This window comes from Larus michahellis, chromosome 11 (assembly GCF_964199755.1).
Source record: "Larus michahellis chromosome 11, bLarMic1.1, whole genome shotgun sequence".
NCBI lineage: Eukaryota > Metazoa > Chordata > Aves > Charadriiformes > Laridae > Larus > Larus michahellis.
This window is the reverse complement of record NC_133906.1, coordinates 18,945,217-18,968,158: the sequence shown is the minus strand read 5'-3', so window position 1 is coordinate 18,968,158 and position 22,942 is coordinate 18,945,217.

The window sequence follows — 22,942 nt, the reverse complement described above, 5'->3', positions numbered from 1 at the left end:
GGCTAATTGTTTTATTGGGAATGATTTGATGGTCGCGCATCCAGCAGAGAAGCCCCTGCTGCATCTGGAAGATGTAATGGTTCGTTCTGAGAGCAGCCGCTGTTCGGCCCAAGAATATGCTGTGATTTGACGGAGATCAGAGCATCCACATACCCATTTTGGCAGGCAGCAGAAGTTAGGAGCACAGTCAGGAGTGGGCGCATGTCTCTGTTGCAGCCGCTGAGCATCGCGGTGTTGGGATGCTGAGTGCTCTGCAGAGAGCAATCCCCGGGCTTGTAAACAACGCAACAGTGGCCGGGGGGGAAACCCCCAGAGGCTGATTCTCTCCCTCAGACAGCCCATAACAAAGCCCTAAAAGACAGGGAAGGTACAAATGACCTTCAGTTGTCTGTTTCCTGGAGCTGAGCAGAAAACCGTGACCCAATCTCTGCTCCCAGCTGCAGCGAGGTGCTCGCCCAGGTGTGGGCAATGCCCATCACTCATCTAATCTGCAGGAACCTGCAGAATCAGGTGATAATGGAAATCTGCGGGGCAGGGCTGGGCGCTTCTCCTCGTTGCTGCTCAGATCCTCGTGGCCAGAGTGTAACCTGTGGCCCTTGGGTGCTTGTGCAAGTCCTTGTGACCATCGAGGTGGGTGCTTCGGAGCCTGTGGCTAGCACAGGTGATCTCCTGGCCACCAGGTGGAACCCAAGGCATGCCTTTCCTCTCAAAATCTCGGTACGAGCGGCTCCTTTAAAAACTTGCAGGCGACTCAGCGCTTCTCTCTGGTGGGTTTTACCCTTTTGGGGCTGTTGGTGCTGGATCAGGCTGCAGGGGAGACTCGCCCCCCTGTTCAAGGGGACGCCAGGTCAGTAGCAGGAGGGGGAAATGCCCAAGGGAAGGCATTCCCAGGCAGCAGCAAGGCATGGAGGTTTAGAGTTGATTTCTCAAAGTGGATATTCGAAGAGGAAACTGTGAGTACACGGTGGCCGCAGTGCGGAAGGACTAACGCGGATTAATTTTGTGGAGTTTTGGTACATATTAAAGTAATATGGGAAAGGTAACGGTTAAACCCTGGCAGCTGTCAGTGTCAAATAACAGCATTGCTGCTTGGGGAAAAATAGCAGAGAACTGCTGAGTTTGGTCTGTAAAGGTCTCAGTCATAAAGCCAGGATTCAGCCGTGCTGGGATGGATTTCTGTCTGCTGCTCAGGACATTGAAGCCCAACGTTATTAATGATTACAATTGATTATTGTTTTAGTTTGACTTCAAATTAAATTCTTCACCGTGATATCTTCTCACGAGATCCTCAAAGGTTTTTGCCTCGGAAGTTCGCTGGTTAACGCTGGGAAGTACTAAAGATCATTCGTACTGGCTTTTATTTGCTACAAAATTGTTTTTTTCACTTCAAAAGCTTATAAAATATGTGGAGGACTTTGTAAAATATGTGTTTTTATAAATGACTAAACATAATTGTGTTGGTTTTGTTGTTGCGGTGGGTTTTTTTTCCCCTGTGGCCTATTAAAAACTTTGAAACTTCTGGGGGCTGGGGGGGGGGGAAAGGAGATATATATACTTTTCAACATTTCTCCTAGGGATAAGAAAGCCCTCCCCCTTACCCAGAGTAGGATGAGGATACAAACAGCTGTTGCTGTTTATGCTCTAGGATTGTGCAGGCTCCCCCCAGAGATGGTATATGCACAGAAGCTCACACATTTGGGACCCCTATAGCGCTGCTGCTGCTGCGACGGCTCTTTTTCCTTTGCTTCCCTGCCAGGACCAGCAATTATGTGCTTTCTTATTCTTCCCCCCCAGAGATGAAGCCCAGAGTCAGCTCTTGAGTGTCATATATGGTTAATACTCTATGCCTTGTTGACTCACACATCAAAAATAACTTCTTAATATCTTTGTACTCCTTAACCTACTGTTTCTTCTCATTACTGGCACTGAAAGTACATCTGTGGTCTCTGCTGAAAGCCCCGGCTACTCAGGATGCACTGTGGGTTCACTGCTTGGTGTTACAAAATCTTTATAACCTTTATGTACTTAACTTTGAGGTTTGGTCTTGTTGATTTGAAGTTGTTTCTTGCCACTGAGGTATCAGGATCTGAACACACTTCTTTCACGGCTCCACAGCCTAAAGGTGTGAACACCTTGCACCATCGTGCATCAGATGCCGTAACCCAGCTGTACTGGCTGGTTGGAGAGCGGAGCACTAGGATGTTTCACTGGCAAATGCCACAGTGTTTTGCTTCAGCATCAAAAGCTGCGAGTTCTGTTTTCTTGTGCTTTTTTTTAAAAAAAAAAAAAAAATTGTTCCAAAGCAGCGTCCTCCATTCAAATTTGACCTAACTAGAAGGTGAAGCAGCTTGAAATGAAATATTTCCTTTCCAGTCCAGGGAAAAGCTTTTAATTGATCTAAAATTTGATCAGAGTGTGTTTTCATTTTTCTTGAAAGGGAGTTGCCTTTATCGAACTTGCCTGTCCTCCTGTGAGAAATAAGTTCCGGTCCGAATGAAATAGGCTCAGGCAGAATCCTCTGTGAAGCACATTTTTATTCACATTCTTGCAAGAGTGGGTGACTTAGCAAGTAGGCACACCTTCAGTCCTTGAAACACACCTTTTTATTCCCTAATCCCGGCTGAATTTTTCCCTCCCCTGTTTCCCATTGGTTGGGTACTCCAGGGTTCACAGTCTGTCTGAGGCGCCTAAAATCCTTCCCGGATGTCCTGCCGCTGTTTACTTCTCTTCATGCTACACCTAAAGGGATTATCTGACTAGTTTATTTCTTTCCTTTTTGGTAAAAAAAAAAAAAAAAAAAAAAAAAAAAAATAAATTGCTCAATGTCATTAGCCCTGGTTAAATGTTTGACTGCCCTTCTAGACACTGATCCAGTAGGAATCAGTTTGTCCTTTTGTCTGTGTGATAAGAGATGTTCTACAAGCCTTTGCTGGAGCCTCTGTGTTTTAGTCATTCCCTTATCACACGTCACCTCTGATGGGAACGGCTTTTCTCCTCTGCAAAAACAATACCTGCCTTTCTTACGCTCCTCTCCCCTCGAAGGAAATACATGACTTGAAACCGAACTGATTGGAAAGTGTGGTGTTCGTCTGGCCCCGCTTGTCTCGCAGGTGGCTTCTCATGTGGTGTTTCAGTTCCTGAGGTGCAATGAGACTGAGAGCAGGGTTAAGGCTCTGACAGCTCAGCCCTGGCACCTTATAGCAGCTTTCCCACCTCTCCCTCTGCCAGAGGTTACGTCTCTCTAGGAGAGATGGCAGAGCCAGGTGCGTGTCACCTTCCCACACTTGGCTCAGCAACCTGCAGCCCCAGCTCCAGCCTCCCTGGGGAGAGGGTTTGTGACAGCTCGGGGATTCGCACGTGGTCACTTCTGCAGCGCCTTGTACCAGGGCAGCAGTTTCTGACAGATGTGGCTTCGACGCCCTTCCTAAATCAAAACCCCTGGCACTTGCGCACTGTTTATGTCAGTGTTGCTGAAATACTTTGCGCTGTACTTTAGCTTGTTTTCTTCCACTAGCCAGAGGCATGCAGGTATGAGTGACAGACGAGACAATATAAATGAATTTTTTACAATGGCAAAAAGATCCAGGAAGCTACAGGATAAGGGGTTGGCTATTGGATTGAATTAAAAGAATATGCAGAAGGGTAACAGATTGTAGATGGAGGGTTTTTTATATGTAAAATCACTCATCTCCACGGACATCAGTTAGTGAGAGCTTCGTCCCGCTCAGTAACCAGGGTCCATGTCGCCATCTGCACCCTGGTGGTGCCATCGCACAATAGCCTTCCTGTTCTCAGCCTTCCAGAAAGTCAATTGCTTGAAATACATTTATTTTTTTTTTTTTTTAAAAAAAAAAAGCCATTCTACTGCTTTTCAAATGGTGTCCAAATAGAAGTGAGTAGGAGTGAAAGGCTTTAGCAGGAACGGCGCGAAACAATCAGAAAACACCGACAACGCACTAGACTGCAGCAGGAGAAAGAAAAGGCAGAAGTAACCCCCACCAGCCCAGGCAGTGGTTTTCTCCCCTTTGGGTTGAATTTATTTACACTCTTCTGTGCTTGTGTTGAGCCAAGCTAGAGCAGCTGAGCTACCCGGTGTGGTCAGTCACCCGCTGCAGTCAGCTAAATCAGGTTTTGTGGAAAATGGAGATTTATTTCAGCTGCTTCGTGAATGCAATACCGAAACTCAACGTTTGCCTGCACAAAACCCGGGCACCAGCCTCCGTCCCTTTCTGCATCCCTCTTCCTAGCCGTAGTCTCACGTTCAGCAGCAACCTGAAATTAACTCACAGCCCTAAGGCGTGGGTGGGAGGTTCGCTTAGGAGTTGCGAATGCCCCATTGCGGTCCTGGGTTTATGACTTGAGAAGTCATTGAATATTTTCCATTGCCATTTTGCTAGGACAAAATACTTCAAATACTTCTCCACCAGCAACTTTTCAGCCTTTGGGAAAAATTTAAAGGTATTTCTTCTAAGAAATACAGTTTACTTTGCTGCTAAAACAGTTGTCGCTATGTGCTAATATTGCCTAGCGAAGAAAGACCTGAGCTAGGAAAAGTTAGCTTTAAGGCCAAATGTCTATTTGTTATCAAATAAATAAGGGAAAAAAAATCTTGTAAGGTTCCTGAATAGGGAAAAAAATCCTGTAAGGTTCCTGAATAAGGGAAGAGTCTGATTGTGCTCCGGTCAGAAGAGGCCATGAAGCAGCACCTCTATAGCCCAAATTTTCAGCTTTAGAAGAGCAAAATAACAGCCTGACTAAAGGCCCTGAAAAAAAGCAGTAAATTAACTTTCTCTATGGATGTGAGAATAAAGTGGGAAAAGGGAAGGAGATGTCTGGCCTTAGACATTCCGGAGTGGGTTTGTTGTTCCCGGATCCCTGACAGCAAACTGGATCTGCCAAGAAGTGCACCTCTATTACCCCAAAGGTTGTTTTTCTTCTTTTTGGAAAGGAAAAGATGTGAAATGTGTCTGTTTTCAGGCAAACTGAGATTCTTCTATCCATTTTGATGACCTAAAAAACATGGACTTCTCATAAACACAGGTCATTCTATAAACATGGGTTGTTCTGTAAGTTCTCATTTTAAAGAACGATTAATTTTTCTTTTTCTTTTTAAAAGTGCTTTTGCCCACGTAGTCAAATACATCTGCTCAACGGGGAGACGTTGTTGAGAGCACCTGCTCCTGCTATAAATAATGTTGCAATCGTCTCTGGAAAACGGGATTTTTTTTAGCAGGTTAGACTGGAAAAGCCTCGTGGAGGGGTATTTCCCAGGCTGTGTAAGCAGGAGCCATTGGGTCGGACTGTCTCAGGAAGACGTGGGAATTTAACTGGGCTGAGGAAAATGTCCTTTGTGCCGAGCTATTGGCTTGAAGAAAAGCAGACCTGCGCCTGCTGGATTTGAGGAGGAGCCGATACCTAGCTTTTAGTTCCCACTCTTGGTTTCTAAATCTCTAAAATTAGAAAATGTGAAAAACCTCTCTTTTTTTTGTTGTTTCTAGTGAGAAAGAATATTTCCATTTGAATCAAACAAAATCAAAATCATACTTGTACCGTCTCGTAAAGCAATGATCCCTGGATAATTGCCAGTCTGTCAGCTTGCTTGTCCAGCAATGGTGAGAAGCGGAGCCAGATTAATGCAATTACACTTTCAGCGAGACACACTATATGGCTTAGCTCAAATGGTAGATATTCATCTTTGTGATAGCGCAGTATTTATGAGCAGTACAGGCAATAACCTGGGCTATGTTGCGTGGGTAAGTCTGGGGGTGTTGTACTTGAAAAAGAAACTGTGCTCACTTTGTTCCAGCTCTGAATCGCCACGGCTTTGCGTTATCCTGTTTTCCTTCTGTCGGAAGTACCACAGGTTGACCAGGAAACTACTGCCACTGCCTTGAATTTCCAATTCATACGTGTAGTGCCAGGAGAATTTTCTTTGGATTCAGCACAGCAATTTGGCACAATGGCAAACTACTGGGAGAAAATGATTTGCTGATAAAAAACTCTGAACTTCACAGCAGCAGCCCAGCTAATATTTCCTGAAAACGCTGTTGCACTATAAGCAGACTCATCGTGTTGGCTGCAGGGCACTGTCTCATCTGGAAACACCCATTTCACAGTAGTTACACAATTAACAGATATATTCCCAAATAACTCTCTGTCTGGAAAATTTAACTTTTTTTTTTTTTTTAAATACAATTTCCTTTGTTAAAATTGGTCCAATGTGTTTTAAATCACACAGTGCCTTCCAGGATGGAAGGGTACCCTAAAACCTGCTACAGCCACGTTCCTGTCTGCACCACAAGCATCTCTGTCTCGCTTTTGTTCCCCGCGGTTGGGAGCAATCGCTGTGTCCACCTGGGAGGCCTCAGCTGGCCAGATTTCCAGTCTGTTTCAACGAGAGTGATTCAGGGCAGTCTGCTCATTAGCACTTAATTTCTCCTTTGCTTGCCCAAGGCTCGCTCCGGTGTAATTCCAGCAGCAGTGATGCAGTCAGTCCCCAGCGCGGTGGCCTGCTGGACCACAGCCCCCAGCACCGTCCCTCCCGGCCCCGCTCACCAGGGCTGAGTCATTCCCTGAAATTTCCCTTTCTGTAGCTTTTGCCAGCATCAAGCTTTGATTTTACTTTTAAAATAGTTAATTTGGCTGCAACTTAAGGCACATCTTGTTTTCACCTGAAGACAGTCAGGGAAAACTCCCATTTTTTTTTTTCTCTTCATTCTGGAGAACTTCAGTTCTTGGTGGAACTTAATACGTGGAAAGGTCAGTAGAGTACGACCAAAGACTGAGGCAGCACAGTTCCAGGAAGGATGTCTGGCCTAAAGATTTTGGTAGCAGACCTATGCAGGAATTTGCAAATGTTTTCAGCTCTGACTATAGCTGGTGACTTTTCTGGGTTGGTTTGGGTTGGGTTTTTTTTTTTTTATGTTTGCTTGATTCTTTTTTTATTTATTATGAAGTTGGACAGGCTCTTGGGAACGAAGTAAGATTTGTAAAAGAATAGAAAAAAAATTGCCAATGATTTTTTTTAGGACCCCAGGTATCTTGAGACGGCTCTTGCTTCTCTGGAGTGTACTGCCTGGATACAGAGATTGAAAGAAACTCTTTGTTCATTTGCATCACAGATGAAAACAGGGACACAGCCAAATCCTCGCTAGTAGGTCCACTTTCTGCCCAGGGAAAGGATGAACAGGAGGGCAGGCATCCTCTCTGCCCGCTCCATCCCGTGATCTCTGAGTAGACGGTGAAAGTGGACCGTGTCGTCTATGTACTTACTAGGCAAGCAACGATTCGCTACTGAATCCCGTACCTTAGTCGTTGAGAAAAGGATCTTTCTTCCTGGTTTTTCCATTGTGATAAACAGCAGTTCAGAAAACCCTATAGCTCATTAACTCTCCAAGGACGAGGGTCCCTGGCATTCTGTTATGACTGCGGATCCAGTCCTTTACCGCTCAGGACTTCCAACAGTGTTTGATGAATGAGCTGAATAGAGCCAGCTGAGTAAAAATCAAACAAAAATAACAACACTAACCCTGGGACTCTTGATCGGTTTTGTCATGGAGGGTGTTCAGATCACTTATTGCTTTGTGTGCTGTCCTACCAAATGAAGTCACCATCAGGTGAGAGAGAACGCTGAAGCCCCAAGGTTATGAGTGGTTGTAACTAGATCAGATCAATAAAAAGAACTATCACATTTTTCTTCCTTTTTCTTTTTGAAGCCAACACTTTTTAGACTTTCCAGCTATCTAGAAATTCCAAGATAAATCAGTTTCTTGATAAAAATGTCATTTCAGCACACGGAGATCAAATCTATACTTTCCCCAGACCTTTTCTTCTTCAGAAGGTTTTGCTGTTAAGCTCAGAATCCCTTAACGCGTTAGCTAGGTCACATATCAGATTCATAGCATGCCGTAGTTAGTATTTAGACATCAAAGTAAATTCATAAACCATTTTAAAAAAATTCCATGACTGAAATTACAATTTCTACACTGATATTGCTGTCCACAGAAGGTCTTCTGAAATATTATTAACATTTTAATTGAGAGTGCATATAACTGCCCTCTATTAATACATCAGGGGGTGATTACCAGGGAGCAGGTTCTAAATTGCAATAATTACAGAAGAGCTATTAACAGCTAAAGGCTATGAAAATGATAGACTTTGGGGAAAGGCAAGCTACAATGTGAAGTTAAAAGAAATTAATTTGTTTTGTCTACAAAAGGAAAGTGATGGGGAAAGTCTGATAAGCCTCCAATTCCATGGAAGTTTTGGGGGTTTTTTTTACATGGGTAGTGATCGGTGCTTCACCACGTTCATAAACACGGGGCTAAATATGAAGCCAAAGAGATTTAACTGAGATTTTAAGAAGAAAAGAAAAAAAAAAACCTAACTAAGGAAAGTCAAGCTTTGGACAATGTCAAGGGACGTAGGGGATTCTTCAGCATTGGAGGTTTTGAAGAATAATTAAATGTTCCAATTATTCCTGATAGCTATTCCTGCTTGTGCTTTAGGTTGGGGGGAGAAGACTAAACCGTATTTTGAGGCTAACGTGTCTGTTGCAGGACACAAATAAATTTAGGCTGAACCGAGATAAGTCAGGCCCTCGGAGGAGCGGTGTCCTGGAATAGGTGTCTGGAGGGGTACCCGCGTCGGCAGGTAAAGGAGTTTGCAAGGCAAGGCTGCCTGCTCTGAAACCAAGCCCTTAGCGAGGGATGCATGAGGACTGGACGCCTGTTGAAGGACGCTTGTGAAGGACATGCCAACCTACCAATTGAACTCATTATATTAATAATGTCAGTCTAAGTGCTAGGTAAACTTTTTCCTACCCCCCTTTTTTTTTTTTTTTTGGACACCTATATCTCTATAGATCTTTTTATACAGTTTTTCTACTTGAATTTGGTGAAAGAAATACTTTCATTACTTTGGGCTTAATGTGTCTGTACTGATACTGTGTGCTCGCCTGAATTCCTGTCTCGAGATCTAGCGACACAGGGCTCTGGGAGGAAAAGAAACTTCTGCCCTGTAGCAAGGACACGGGCAGTGCAGATGAATCCTGGACTTCTGCAGAAGAAGGCTGGTCACAATGTGTGATTGTGTTTCAGTGCGAAATAGATCCAGCAGCTGTAGCAGAGCTTTTGAAAAACGTTCAGAGAATCTAAATCTCTCTGGTAGGTGGCTGAGCAAATAGATTGCAAAGATTTGAAATGATAAAGGATTTATGAAATTTAATACACCGGACAATTTACCAAGGCAACAATATTGACATTTTTCTAGGATATTAGCTTTGCTGGAAGATACCAAACCGATGACCTTCATTTCTGATCTTCTCTATATATCCACAGAGCGAAGATGGCAGTCGCTGCCGTTGGGCAGGATCCCTCACGTGAACTGCCAGCTCCTTTATACCTTCCCATGGAAGCTACTCATGTGGCTTCATTTGCGCTGCCTTATTTTTTTATTATTTTTTTTCATTTAAACATTTTTCTCTTGCTATCGGAATGAAGAGGCATAGAGAATGTACCCTGTAGGAGCAAGTGAATTACGTTGTCAGCTGAAATTATTGATCGTCTTCTGCTTTTTCGGCATTAGTTAACCAGTGCTTGGCAATAGAGCCTGCCTACTCATGTGGCCTGTTGTCTGACCATGACCACGGCCAAAAATGCGTGGAGATTTGTGCTCTCCAGTCCTCTGAGGATGCCCAGGTCTTGACGGTTCGTCAGTTGTGTCACGTCTCACATCAGAAGATGGTGTCTATGTTCACCTTTGCGGCGCTTGGGGAAATAACAAAGAAGGAACCAAACCTGCACTTCCCAAAAACAAGGTACGCGCTTTTGCTCTAGAATTCACTTCAACCTTCTTTTTGAGACTTTGTATTTCTCTCCCTGTAGGATAGGGAAAGGTCTGAGAGATGAGAAATATTTGGGAAATAAGTATTAGGCAAACATTGCTTACTTGTAAGATGGACTACCTCTTTCCCACACACCTCTAGTTCAGAGATTACAGTTAGGTCTTGCTACATTTAAATATTTTAAGTTTGTGTATGGAATAAAAGCATTAAAACTAACTGGCACGTTACAGAGCATGCTGTTTAAGTGGCTTTCTGCACTTGGATTATTTTACAATATATTCCCTATGAAACCTGAACTCTAATTTATCCAGTCAAGCTTTTACAATAGAAACAACAAACTGAATCACACCAGCTCCCACTCCAGTGGTCGCTACAGAAGGAGAAGGTCAATGTTGATTTTCTTGAAAAGGACCAATTAAAACCTACCCCAACGAGGTTAAGCTCTGTATTTGAAGAGCTTAACACACTGACAACAGAGCGAGGAGAAATGGAATGAAAGGCCATTGAAACGCACTTAAGCAATTCAAATGAAGAGGAGTAAATATTCCTAGGAAAGCCTTAATTTTCCGTGGGGTGTGGGATACAAATTCATTGGAGGAGCCTTTGGCAGTCACGTTAGGATAATCTGACTGTGCAGTCACTTCAGAGCAACCACTCTCAATAAATAAATCTACATGTATCCCATGAAGTGAGTAGGAAATCAGGTGTCTGTCGAATCAGAAATGAAAGAACAACTTCTAAAACCTTATTTTAAAATCTCTCCTCCCTCCAGTAATTATTGGATGCCACGTGAAGGTGAAAAGTTTGTTGAATAAAAGATCCAGCACTGCAGATCATTCCAATTTGTCACGCATGCAAACAGGTTCCTGTATCAAAAGTTCTTATGAAATACAGCAGAAGTGCAAATGACCCACCTTGAAGTAAAATAAATCACCCAAACAGGTTTTTATTGCTTATAGCTACCTGGATGATAAACTAAGATGATTCATCTTTAACTACAGAATTGCAACACTATAAATTTGCCTAATGTAGTTTGAACACCTCATTAACAGTTTTTCAGGAGCATGCAAAAAATTGTTTCCCCTCATAAAAGTAATAATCAACAAACCCAAAAAACTGTGGTATTCCATCCAAAAAGGGTCGCTCCAAGAAAAGCATTCCTAAGGAAAGCTGCACTCCAATTGGTCTGTGTTCTTTTCTCTCCGATTCCCTGTTCATGTGATGATAACCCCAGCTCTTACCATGAATCCTGCCAGGAATAACCTCTGTGGGCCAGCCGCGTACTGGAGCTTTGCCTGAGCCCATCGGTGGGCAGGCAACATGCTCGTGGACAGCAAAATAGGCAATAAAAGCTCTGCGCTTTTTTCTCTGGTGGGACCACTAACTTGACTCTCCGCTGTTCAGCTGCTAATTCTCTCAAACGTGTGAGATCTCAATTACCTTTTCAGACTCTGAAATGTGGTTGAAATCACTGGGAAGAGACAGTCAGTGACGAACTCATTTCCTTATTGAATCCACGCTGCCTTAAATATGCAACCGTGTAATTATTCAATGTGTTAACAGCATCCAAACATTAGAATACCAATGCTTGACTCGATTTCCATCCCTGGTCCTCTAATGGTGTGGCGGTGTGCCCTCCCCCGGCCACACACCCCGGCTCCCCCCAGCTTCTGCTCAAGCCATAGCCATCAGTGGGAGCTGTGATGAGTTGCACCTGGACTTTGGGGGAGGATGGGCAACACAGTCAAAACACTGCCTGGAGTGGGGACCTAGGTATCTTGTTCCCATGAGAATATGACGATAAGTCAGTTACCTTACGCCATAAGTAGCGGACAGCCTGAGAGCCCTTTGAGCCTCTCCTACACGGCAGCGGGCTGCATGCCAGGATCTCCCCTTGGGTGGGGACGCTGGCTTAAGGTTCTGCTCCTCGAGGTTGAGAGATTCCTTGCCGCAACAGACTCTCTGTAAGTGACTAACAGCTTGCTAAACTTTGAAATCGTAGCTAAGTGATGTAAAGGATTGATTGCACGTATGTAATCCTTTAGATACAAACTTGACCAAATCTGGGACTAGGATTGGATCCAGCCACCCCAGACTCCTCTCGGAGAAGGAGTTTAGAAAGCCAGGGGGTCCTTTCTGAGCCTCGTGACTCAACAGGAGGGTCCCCCTGAGAGCTTGTCTCACCCCGGCCTCTGTGCAGTAAATAACCAAGTGTACCTTTCCCTCGAATCTCGTAAAACACTGTCGCATTCACTGCTAACTTCGTTAAGTCACTGGTTTATGTTAATAAATATTTCACTACTTCTCTCTTATGAGTCAAGTTAATAACTCCACCTGTGACAAATGGTAGGGAAAAATGAGCATGCTTTCAGGATGGTCAGCTGAAACGATGCTGGTGGGCTCGATCTGTCACCTCAGTCTGGACACACTCATCTTCCCTGCCGTCCCTGGCTGGGATGCAGGGCGGCCGGCAGGCAGTGCCTCCTCCCTCAACAGCGCCCGTGTGCTCCTTCGTCTTGCAAAACTTGGCGACTGATGAAGAAGGAAAAGGAGATGGTGTGTGCAACCCTCCCAGCGGAATTCTATACGCCCCGAGACCGTGTGTTGCTATCAGCATCAGAAATAATCTTTGTTTTCTAGGAAGTCAGGAGCGACAAGGTTTTGTATACGTTTACTGGTCAAAGGAAAGCTTTGCAAACAAAAAGGTAGCAACCTCCAGGAGTAAATACGGACAAAAAATCTGTGTATCGATCAGGAAGCCGGTCAGTCTTGGAGAGAGGACAGGGGTTTGTCTCCGTTTGAGCCCGTGCTGCTCCTTTTGCTGCATGTGAACGGTTATAAGGCATTAATCTGGGCTTCGTCTTGTCCCACTCCCTCTCCCAACGCCCTCTTTGCTCTGCATGCGGCAGCGTGCGAAGGCCCTTGGTCCTTTTTACAGAGCCAACAAGGTTTACTGGTAAACTGTGAAAACATCCCCCAAACCTGCCACAGCAGGGACTGGGCTACGAGCCTGGCACTGGGGATGCGGCACGTGGGTGAAAGGGAAGACACGGGTGACCCACCAGCTTCACAGGCACACCGCGACTGCCGCTGCCGGGCTGGCTTCAGATAAACTAATCCTTGAATAATTTAATATCATTTACCTTGCTGCAATGAAACAGTCATTTGCTGAGTCTCCCTTGCTGAGAAATGACTCGGAGCCACTAAGCTGTCTCGCAATATGCAATTGAAGAAGGGATCGGGGGGGTTTAGCACTGGCCAGATCAATACTGTCATATTTAAACAGCAGCTGAAGTTATTGTCTGATGGCACAGAGAGCCAGTTTGGGAGAATTATCTGCCTGTTAGAGTTCGGGCCCTGTCTTCATCTCATTTTATGACATTTCCCCATGGTCTGGCCCTCTGTGGAAAAAAAAAAAAAATCACTCTTCAGGGAGCTTGTTTATGGTGCTTTTCTCACAGTATGAACTCACAAGACTGAAATTCATTCCCAGAGACTTTTATGAATGTTGTGAGAGGTGATTATTTAGCCTCACCTAGACAGAAAATTCAGAGAGGGCCAAAGCGTGTAATTAACATCCTTATTTCCTGTGTTTTCTGATGACGCTGCTAAAAATTGCTGAAATAAGTTTCTTACCGGACTGTAACCTTTTTTTTTTTTTTTCTTCTTTTCCCTTGTGCCTGTAATTAGATGTAATTTTGGGGGTGGGAGTTAAATAATATGTGTAATGACAACCGGTAGTCATGAAATTTTTTTGGGAGCCTTTTATATGAAAAGTCATTTTACACTTTGTCAAGAAATTACTTCCAAAGTCCGGCTATTTATAGGGATGTGCACTGGACGTGTCACTCAGGGACTACTTGAAAAAAAATGCGCCACTATCCAGAATGTCAGCCCTGAAAAACCCGCTCCTTGCTTGCTGGGAGAGGGTTATAACCAGCAAAGCAAATCCTCCAGCAGCAGCGCGGGCTGAAGGTTGCTCAATCTGTGCATGTGGAGTAAAAAACACCCTTCATTCCTGCAAAATGTCAACATGTGGGCACGTGCAGACACGTCTCGCTAGCCAAAGGCATCTGAGATGCTGCAGCACGTCCTCTGGCATACCTCACCAGGAAAGTCTACGTGGCTGCCTGGTGGCCTCAGAGGCCGCAACTTGCTCTGATGCTCCGCTGACGGGCGCCGCGCCGCGAATTGTGGGGGATGTTTGAAATGAGCCCCATTTCCTTCTGATTGCGCAAATGTGCTATTTCACAAATGCTTCCTGCAAATTGGCCCCATTTTGAGATCCTGGCTGATGAGCTCTCTGCTAAGTGGCCCAAATAGCAGCTGTGTCTCCTGCCAAGCAATTGACAACTTTGAAACTCGTCCCACAAACGGAGGCAGAGCAGGCTCCCTTGCTCCGCGTAAAAGGACATGGTCCTGAAGAAGCGGGTGGTCCCTAGCACTAAGTGGGCTCCTAGGCATGGCTGCCTTTGTGGCAACCTCTTCAGAGTATCATCAGTCCAGGCATCGCTCCTTCTTGCATTTCAAAGGGTGACAAGGAGGTAGAAAACGGAAATTGTGCCCCAAAAACCTAAATAAAATATCACTTTGCTCAGACAAAAATTAAAGCAAACTCGAAGAAAGAGGAGCGTTGCTTTTTTTTATTTTCCTGAGAAAGGCCTTCTCTTTTTTGGCATCAGTTGGGGGGGGTGGGAAAGTGAGAGCTGCAGTCCTTGAGATCGTGGGGAAAGCAAATATTTGGACTGTTTGCTCCCTGAGAGGCTGTAGAGCTCGCTGCCCCGAGTCGGGAGGCACGCAGCCGCACGCTGGGTGGCTCGGTCGGGGAAACTCATGTCTGAGCAATGGGATTTTCCAGGCCTTAGTTGTATGGCTATAGAAAGATTATCTTCTGATAGAAATATTATCTTTTGTTTATCACATTGTCTCCACCAGAGGGAGAAATTCACTGAACAGTAATGGTCCTTATTGATAGGATTATATGAGATTGAGGCACTGTTCCTAAGCGTATTTTCTGCAATAAGAATAATAGATCTTGGAGGCAAAGTGCAAAGATTTAATTTCCAAAAAGCTCACACATTTCCCCATGTCTTTATGTGCTGCACAATTAATTTTTTTCTTTTTTTTTCCCCCAGTAAAGTCAGGAGATCCTTTCTTTACGCAAAGCTGAGGAACCACTAAATTAGCCAATGTAGGCTCAGGAGGGTTTGGCATTTTGCCGACATTTACCAACATTTGTTTTGCCTCTTCCAATCTTCATCACAGCAATTCCACCACCTTTCCTGGGAAACTGTCCCAGGGCTTGCCGGTCTCCCTGCTCGGCTAGTGCCTTGTGGTGTTGAACAGCGGCAGGAATGGAAAGAAATGGACGCTGTTTCTAACTGGAGTTTAAAGGCTTTAATTACCTCTATTTCTCTACCGTGGCAGAAGGTTATTACGATCTTGTAGACAGTGCTGAATTTCTAATAGGTTGTTTCTCTTCACTGCCTACTTTCTGCTTGTCTTTAAATAATAACATCAGTGCCCTTTTTAGAATTCAACCACTTTGCCATTAAGTAGTAAACAAACTACTTCTGCTCTGGGCATGCTGATCTGCATTTCCAAGACACATCAATAATAAACGCTACATGTATTCTTCTGTCAAAGATATTAAATCACGGAAGAAATCTGCACAAAAATAAGCGAGTGAGAGATGAGTGCTCAGAAGGTGAGGAGAAGGTCAGCTCGGCGGGAAGAAGGGTTGCAATATTATTTTTTAGCAATGATGGATCAACATCTTTAGTCCTTAAGCTCCACTTTCTTGGTGTCATAATGTATCATAATACATAAACTGTTAGTTCAAATCCCTTTGGGTTTATAGCGCGTTTATACACACACACACTCACTCACATATATATATATATATATATGTATGTCAGGCAAGGCAAATGGGAGATGGATATCAAGGTTAGTGTAGCAAATGGACTTAATACACTTTGTATGGCAGGTGTTACTTGATTCCTAGCAACGCCTGAGACAAAGACGCTGTGCAAATGTCAAGCAAACATCCAGAAAAAAAAAGTTACGTAGGAATGGATAACTTCGGAGTGGGGAGACGCTTCGCTGCTGCGGATTTCAGTAACTGGGAGGCTGGCAAAGGGCTGGAGCGGGGCAGCAGGACGGGCAAAACCCAGCCATCCTCCTCACCCTGCAGGGCAGAAAGAGCTTCCCAGATATTTCCTCGCTCTCCTGCCATGCTGCTGGAGATCCTGCACTGAGACGTGGAAGTATGGGTGCATGTTGTGTTGGGTGGATCTTAGTAAGATTTCTGTTTTGGTCCAGAGAACGAAAGAATAACAGCAAAGGGAAATCAAGCCATGAACAAGGAAAGGCGAGTCAGTGAGTTCGCTTAGGGAGCCAAATGATGCTAGAGATGCATAGCAGATGCACAGAAGGGTGGGAGGAAGACGTAACGACATGCTTTTTGCAGACCTATGACTCCATTAGGAGGGCAGTTTCCTGTAACATTTCTGGTTAACCGTGGCTACTGAAAAACCCAATTGAAATCCTCTTCAACTCACGCACAAAACAAGCGGGAGTGCCTTAACCTTAACCTCTGTATCACAAGCAGCTGTCGTAGCAGGTTAATATTGCTCGCGTCAAATACCGTAAAGGTGAGATTTTAATCTTTGCTCCTAACTGATCGCCTCCTCCTCTTCTATCAGAAGTTTCTGATTTCCAATATTTTACTTCAGGCAGTTTAGCCAGGATTCTTTTTCAAATTATTATCTCTGCCTTCTTCCACCATTTGTTTTCCCACCCTTACACATTTATTGGTCCTACGTGCACCTCTGTAATAGGACATTTACTAATACTCTGTGCAGCATCCTTCATTCTGGTGATGCTGCTTCTCTCTTTTGTACGCACAGTCCTGCAGCTAACATATCAAGAACGTGGCTAAGTAATTTGGGATTTTCATAAATGCAATCCTGTTTGGTTTTTGTTTTGCCTCTTTTTTTTTTTTTTGGTCATTTCTTCTATCATAAGGACGTAAATAGATTCATTAAAACAAGGTATTTGTCACTGAGTTCAGAGGAAAAGCGGGAGTAATCAGCTCCTGAATATAGTTAGAGGCAAAACCAAGTCAGAGCCAGGTCTGCGGAAGTTTTTTGTTCTCACTTTTATTTTGCTGGGCTTCGCTTGCTAGACTTCTCTTTCTCCTTCTAGAAATTTGCGCCCTAAACAATACATAGAAAAGATCTGGTCCCCAAAGGGTCTCGAATATGAGTCTGACTTTGATGTAAGCATCTCGAAGCATGTGCAAGTATATTCTCATGAATTGGGCTTTTATTTTCCTGTCACATTCAAGCTGTGAAGATGATTGTTTTTGAAAATGGGAGAAGCTGCCCGGAATAGCGTATAGATACCAGGTATTAGTACAATATTTCATTGTTTGAACTAAATTTCCAAGTAAAATCACTAGAATATATTTCTAAATACGAAGAAAAATAATTAATGCATATAACATTTTGGTTTGTTTGTGTGTAAATCAGGTGTAAATTAGATGCCATTGCTTTTGTATTTGCTTTAAACTGCCTAACTTTAGCTTTGCAGAAATGTTTACATTTCCCCTTTTCAAGCTGCAGCGGTTTCGTTGCTGAAGGTATATTTCTAAACTACCACACTCTATCAACAAAATTAGGAGATAATTTTAATCTGTAGCTCAGTTAGTCATTTCAAAATTATGCCAAACAATCCCATTTTTGTCATTATGTAATCACATGTGGTTCTTAAAAGTTCCTCTTTGTACTTTAGGGCATTTTCAGCATACAAGGGAAACAAATAACGCAATCTAGGGAGGCAAAGAGGCAGCTGGGAACCATAAACATTGCGTTCTTATAGAAGTTGAATTACTGACCCGTTTTCCGGCCCTAGGCAAGACACAGAAGTTTTTACATTTCATTTGTCATTATTCATGGCGTTTGTTTGTTATATAAGGGAGAAGAAAGGAGGAAAAAATATTTTTACTAGTTCTTTGGAAAAAAATTCAAAGCTATCTCTGTGTTCTGTGTTTGCTCGTGCGTGGTGGGTACATATCCTCACCAGAATGTCACTGAGTCTTAGCTACCTTCTGAAATAAATTTCAGATCTTGAGAAGAAATGCTCCTCTACCACATGAATAAATACTTCCGGGTCAGGTCTTAGTTCAAACGAAGACTATATGAATGTTACCTTGGGAGAACCCGGAGTACACGTGAGTGAGTACTCGGCTACGGGCAGTGGCTGACTCGGCGCGATGGTGGATCCAAGTCAGGCTCAAACCTCTGCCCTGACGGCTCCAGATCAGCTGTCTGAATCTGTTCACCACAGAAAGAGTTTAAGCGCCGGACTTTTGGTTACTTTGGACTTCAAAAATGTGCAGGAACGGGAAGTTGAACCTAATGTCACCCATGCCTGACATGCCTACCCAGAGCACTGGGCTACTGACTTTTCTTGGAAAGGAACGAAGTCCGTCAGTGTGCTTCTTAGAAACACGCCCTGAAACAGAGAAATCTTTGCCTAATAAGTGTTTAAAATGAGTGCATTCACAGGAAAGGTTTTGAGTTCAACAACTTGACATTTTCTGATAACAGTTCTCTTCCCGTTGAGAAAAATTACCGGTTGAATAAATTATGTACTTAGGTCTAATGCCTTCTGCATCCCTTCCCTTCCCTCCCCCTCACTACTTTGGGATAGTGTGATATACTGTCCCGGTTATTACCTGTACAAAATTGGAAAATTATTCAAAAATCTTCAGCCAGGATCCCACTGAGATGGGAAGTTCCATTAAGAGGGAAAGTATTTGTGTTCACCTGTCTTCGTGCAGCGTAAGGGAGTGCTGCTTTTTTTTTCCCCCGCACTGAATAGGTTTAAGACCACAGTCTCAAGTAGCAGATATCCTGAGCCCTGCAAAACCCGTGCTGAAAATGCTATTCCCAAAATCCTTAGAACTGATCACTTGTATTCAATGAAAGCTGGGCAAATAAATCCCCAGAAAACTTCACATGTCTTCTCACACGCTTAAAAATGCAACAGAAATGCAGACAGTAAGTAAAGATTCATTGATTTGCTTTCGGACAACGCCAATATTTTTACCTTTTTAGAGTAAAACAAAAGCTTTAAAAACAAGTGTCAGAAGCATGAGCTGTATTTTTTTTTCTTTCTAATTTTAGACTAGTGTTACTTGCAGCAGTGGCCAAGTTATCTATATATTTATTTTTTTCATTGATTTAAAGACTTATTTTCTGTTTAGAACGAGGATAAACCACATGAAAGCAAAAACTCTCCATATGTATAGTTTCAAAGCTACCCTTTATATAGAGACAATATAGACACATATAAGTGCACGCTTATAGAAGTCCAGAATGTCCCTAATTTATCGTGTTAACAGTTTAACAGGTCATCTCTGAATGGAGCCCTGCCTTTCCTGCCCTCTCTTCTGTGCATAGCTGAGGCCTTGCCTCACGGCTTCTCTCTTTTGCGTGAAAATGAAGCGTCTGATGATGCGCCCCTTAAAAGCGCGTGGGCTCTGTATGTAAATGCCATCTTGCCTACCTAAAGTCTCCAGATCCCGTTTGCGAAGGTGACTGGGGACCTTTTCAGACGTCAGCTGCACACATAACCGAGCTGAGCGAAAGAAAATTGATGGCGATTAGAGTTTGTCAGAATCTGGGTCTCGTTGGAAACGCTAACGCCGGAAGACTTGTTTGCTGTCTGTGTTAGCTGAAATCCTGAAAACTTTTGCTGAGTGAAAAATGTCTAAAATTCCAGTAGTTTTAATAAAAGAACATAATTTTATATATATTAAAGGAACTATTACAAGTTAACACTGGGTTATTGAAAACAGCTATTCCCTGGGTAATACTTTTAGTGCTGCTCTTGTCTTCTTGATTAAATGAGAAACACTCTGAAAGTGTGTTACTTTTCCAGGTCAATCTCTAATCAGTAGTAACTGTACTTATTTTAAAAGGTTAGAAAATACATAACTGTCATGTTATGTCTGGCTGTATTTCACACTGTAATTTGACACGTTCTTAACAAAGCCTATCAAGTCATATTTATGGCAGACCTCAAAATAAGATAGAAATATTTAAACTAATATAAATGAAAAGACATAACAATATTTTGATATTAAAACCTTTGTTTTGACATTTCCAAAGCAGATCAAATTTTACTTTCAGAAGTTTTCTGGAGGGGAGTAATTTCATCAAAATCAGTATCACCTCATGAGGCACAAAACCCCCTGGTTTTCATCAAAACATTATTTCCCAAAAGAAAGCTGGTTTAACCATAAGCTTATAACTAGAGTTGATGCCTACCAAGAATTTAATTATTTTAACTTCTACACATCCATTTCTGAGTTTAAGGTGGAGTCACAAGGGCAGGAGCAAGCAGTTCAACGTGAATTGCCCAAGGAGAGGATCAGGAGCAGAGTTTCCACGCTGCCAGGAAGGCTTGGCAAGAGAACAGCAGAGGAATACAAAGCAGGTAGAAGCAGATGTCTTCATCATATTGAAAAAAAAAAAGAAGAAATATTACCAAAGTTTGATCTCATTCTGCTCAGGATTCACACAGCCATGCAACAACCCATGGCAACACGTTCACCAGCAACTGGGACTTGTATTCACTGAGGTTGACGTTATCCACCAAAAAGGGGCAGTGCCCAGACGACTCATTCTAGCGCTGCTGAAGCTAGGAATGAAAACACCTCTGATGGGCTGCAGCATACGCCCCGTGCCTGGGTAACCTTCTCCATCAAGAGGGGGAAAGGGAAATCGGTCTTTACTGCTCTTTTGTGCTACTACAGGTTCATTCAGCTTGAGGTGGCTTTGCTGCTTTCTTTGTCTTGAGTGCTCCACCATAGATTAAAGCGCTTCTGAACTCAGTAGCAAATCTTTGAAATTAAAGTGGAAAAGTAGAAACAAATTTTTTTGCCCAGATACCCGGGTGAACAGCTCTTCACCAGAACTAATGTATGTACTGTCGGAAAATAACGTGGTTTCGAAAGCTCATTCAGCTGCCCAGTTCTTTGGGTTTGGGTGTGGGTTTTGTTCCATTCCGCTCTACAGGAGGTGCTTTCACATACCTCCATGATATTTATATTTTTGTGCTTCAAATTTGGGCACTTTCTTTTTGAATGATGCAGTGCATGTACTTTAACATGCTCAAGGTAGTACCTTTTTGCAGTGCAATATAGCACTAGCCATGAGCTTTTTTCATTAAACAGCATATTTAATTTTCAGCCTGGTCTTTGGGCCCACTTTTCACCTTACAGTTGACTTGAGATCTCAGAAGTCTAGCTGCAACAGAACAATACATCAGCTTCTTCTCTACGACATGGAAACTACATATTTTCCCATTTTCACTCTTTTCTTTAATGTGAAGACACAGTAAGAGAACACCTTTCTGCATTTAAAAATGCCAAGAGCAGTTAGAAAAATCTCCCACTTCGCTATAAATACATATAAGGTCTGAAGAAAAAGCCTTCGAGTTAATGTGTACAAAATCTGGTAGCGATCTAAAAATTTTCCAAATATCATACAGCAGACTCAAATGTACTTTAAAGTACTCCAGGGCTCTTGACATTATTGCGATTGTTGTCAGAGAAAAACATGATGTCTCTCAAAGCAGAATCTGCATAATGTTCCTGAAAGGGTGGAAGGGAAGACGGCACTTCTTCTGGAAAGAGATAAAAATGCCTCATGGTCTTCCTCCAGTGGGTTGCTGGTACAGCAATAGAGCCAAATGTCAAAAAAGTTTAAATCACTACAATTTTTGTAGGACTTTATACTTCTTCTGTATCACTCTGGGAGAGAGGGACAATCTGGCTTTGACAGGCTGGGCTATTCATATCTATAAAGCACTTGAAAGTCTCATGGGGAATTTTGTAGCGATGCAAGGGTAGGTGTGCTCAGGAAGATGATTTTTTTCCCCACTGAGCACAGTTTTTTTTCACACTTCGAAGCACCATCTACATTGCATTGCAGCACACTTTTGAAAAGAATCACTGGCAAAATGCACAGGCCTTAATTCTCACATCTTGAAGACAAAATCATGGCCTGTACTCCTCATCTGAAAAGTACCAATTTAGCACAAAGCCAGAGTGTGAGCTGCTCACTCACCGTAGAAAGTCTCCTTTAGGTCTGTGAATAAATGTTTCTCAAAAGGGACCAGAGATGTGCAGATTACTGCCCTGTGTTCTGGTTTGAACCTTTTTCCAGCTAGCCAGCGCAGACGTGATCTTTGCTCCTTTTCTATCTGACTATTAGGTATCATTTAAACCTTGTACCTTCACAAATATGAGCAAATTCTCTGATTTTCCGTCAGCTTGGGGGCACATACAGCGCTGTCAGCCTGACTGATCACCTTCACTGTTCTAGGGACGCAATAAAACTATTAGCAAATATGAGATGCACAAAGTACTACCTGCACGTCTTCCCTTTCACTTCTGTTTTAAATCACTTGCCCGTCAGCTCAATTCAAATGGGTGTTGTGTAAGACCATGCATTTCAAAAGGTGGTGATTGTCAACCAAAAGAAAGCAAGAATAGCATCTTCCGATGAAATGAAGGGCCACCACAGTGACTGTTGGAGGGTCTGGCAGCTGCAGGACACCCCAGAGTTTTAGGAGACTTACTGACTGACACTGTGGCAATGCAAGGTCAATCAACGAGGCTTGGAGCGAGAAGCCTGGAAACCTTCAGTTCTGACCCTGGAACTCTTTTATATGCCTTGAGAAAAAGTTCTGGATGTTCTCTACAGGGCGTTTATTAGTGTGAGCAGACCATCCAGTACCAACTCACCATGCGTTGCATCCCCCAGGGAAATGGCAAGGTAGATATTTAAGTAGGACTTTGGCAGTGCTGTGAAAATTTGTGTTATAGTCTTTCTTCTCTGTTACTGGTAACATGAGGCTGGGAACCAAAGCTCTGAAAAGCCTTTAAGATTCGAAGTCTCATGAGTACCAGAGAGACCCGAGCTCCCAGACACTTCATAAATCTGGACCGTGGATACCGTTTCCTTTCTCTTCTGGGATGACTGAATCATTTCAAACAGCAGAAGAGAGAATAATGAATAACAA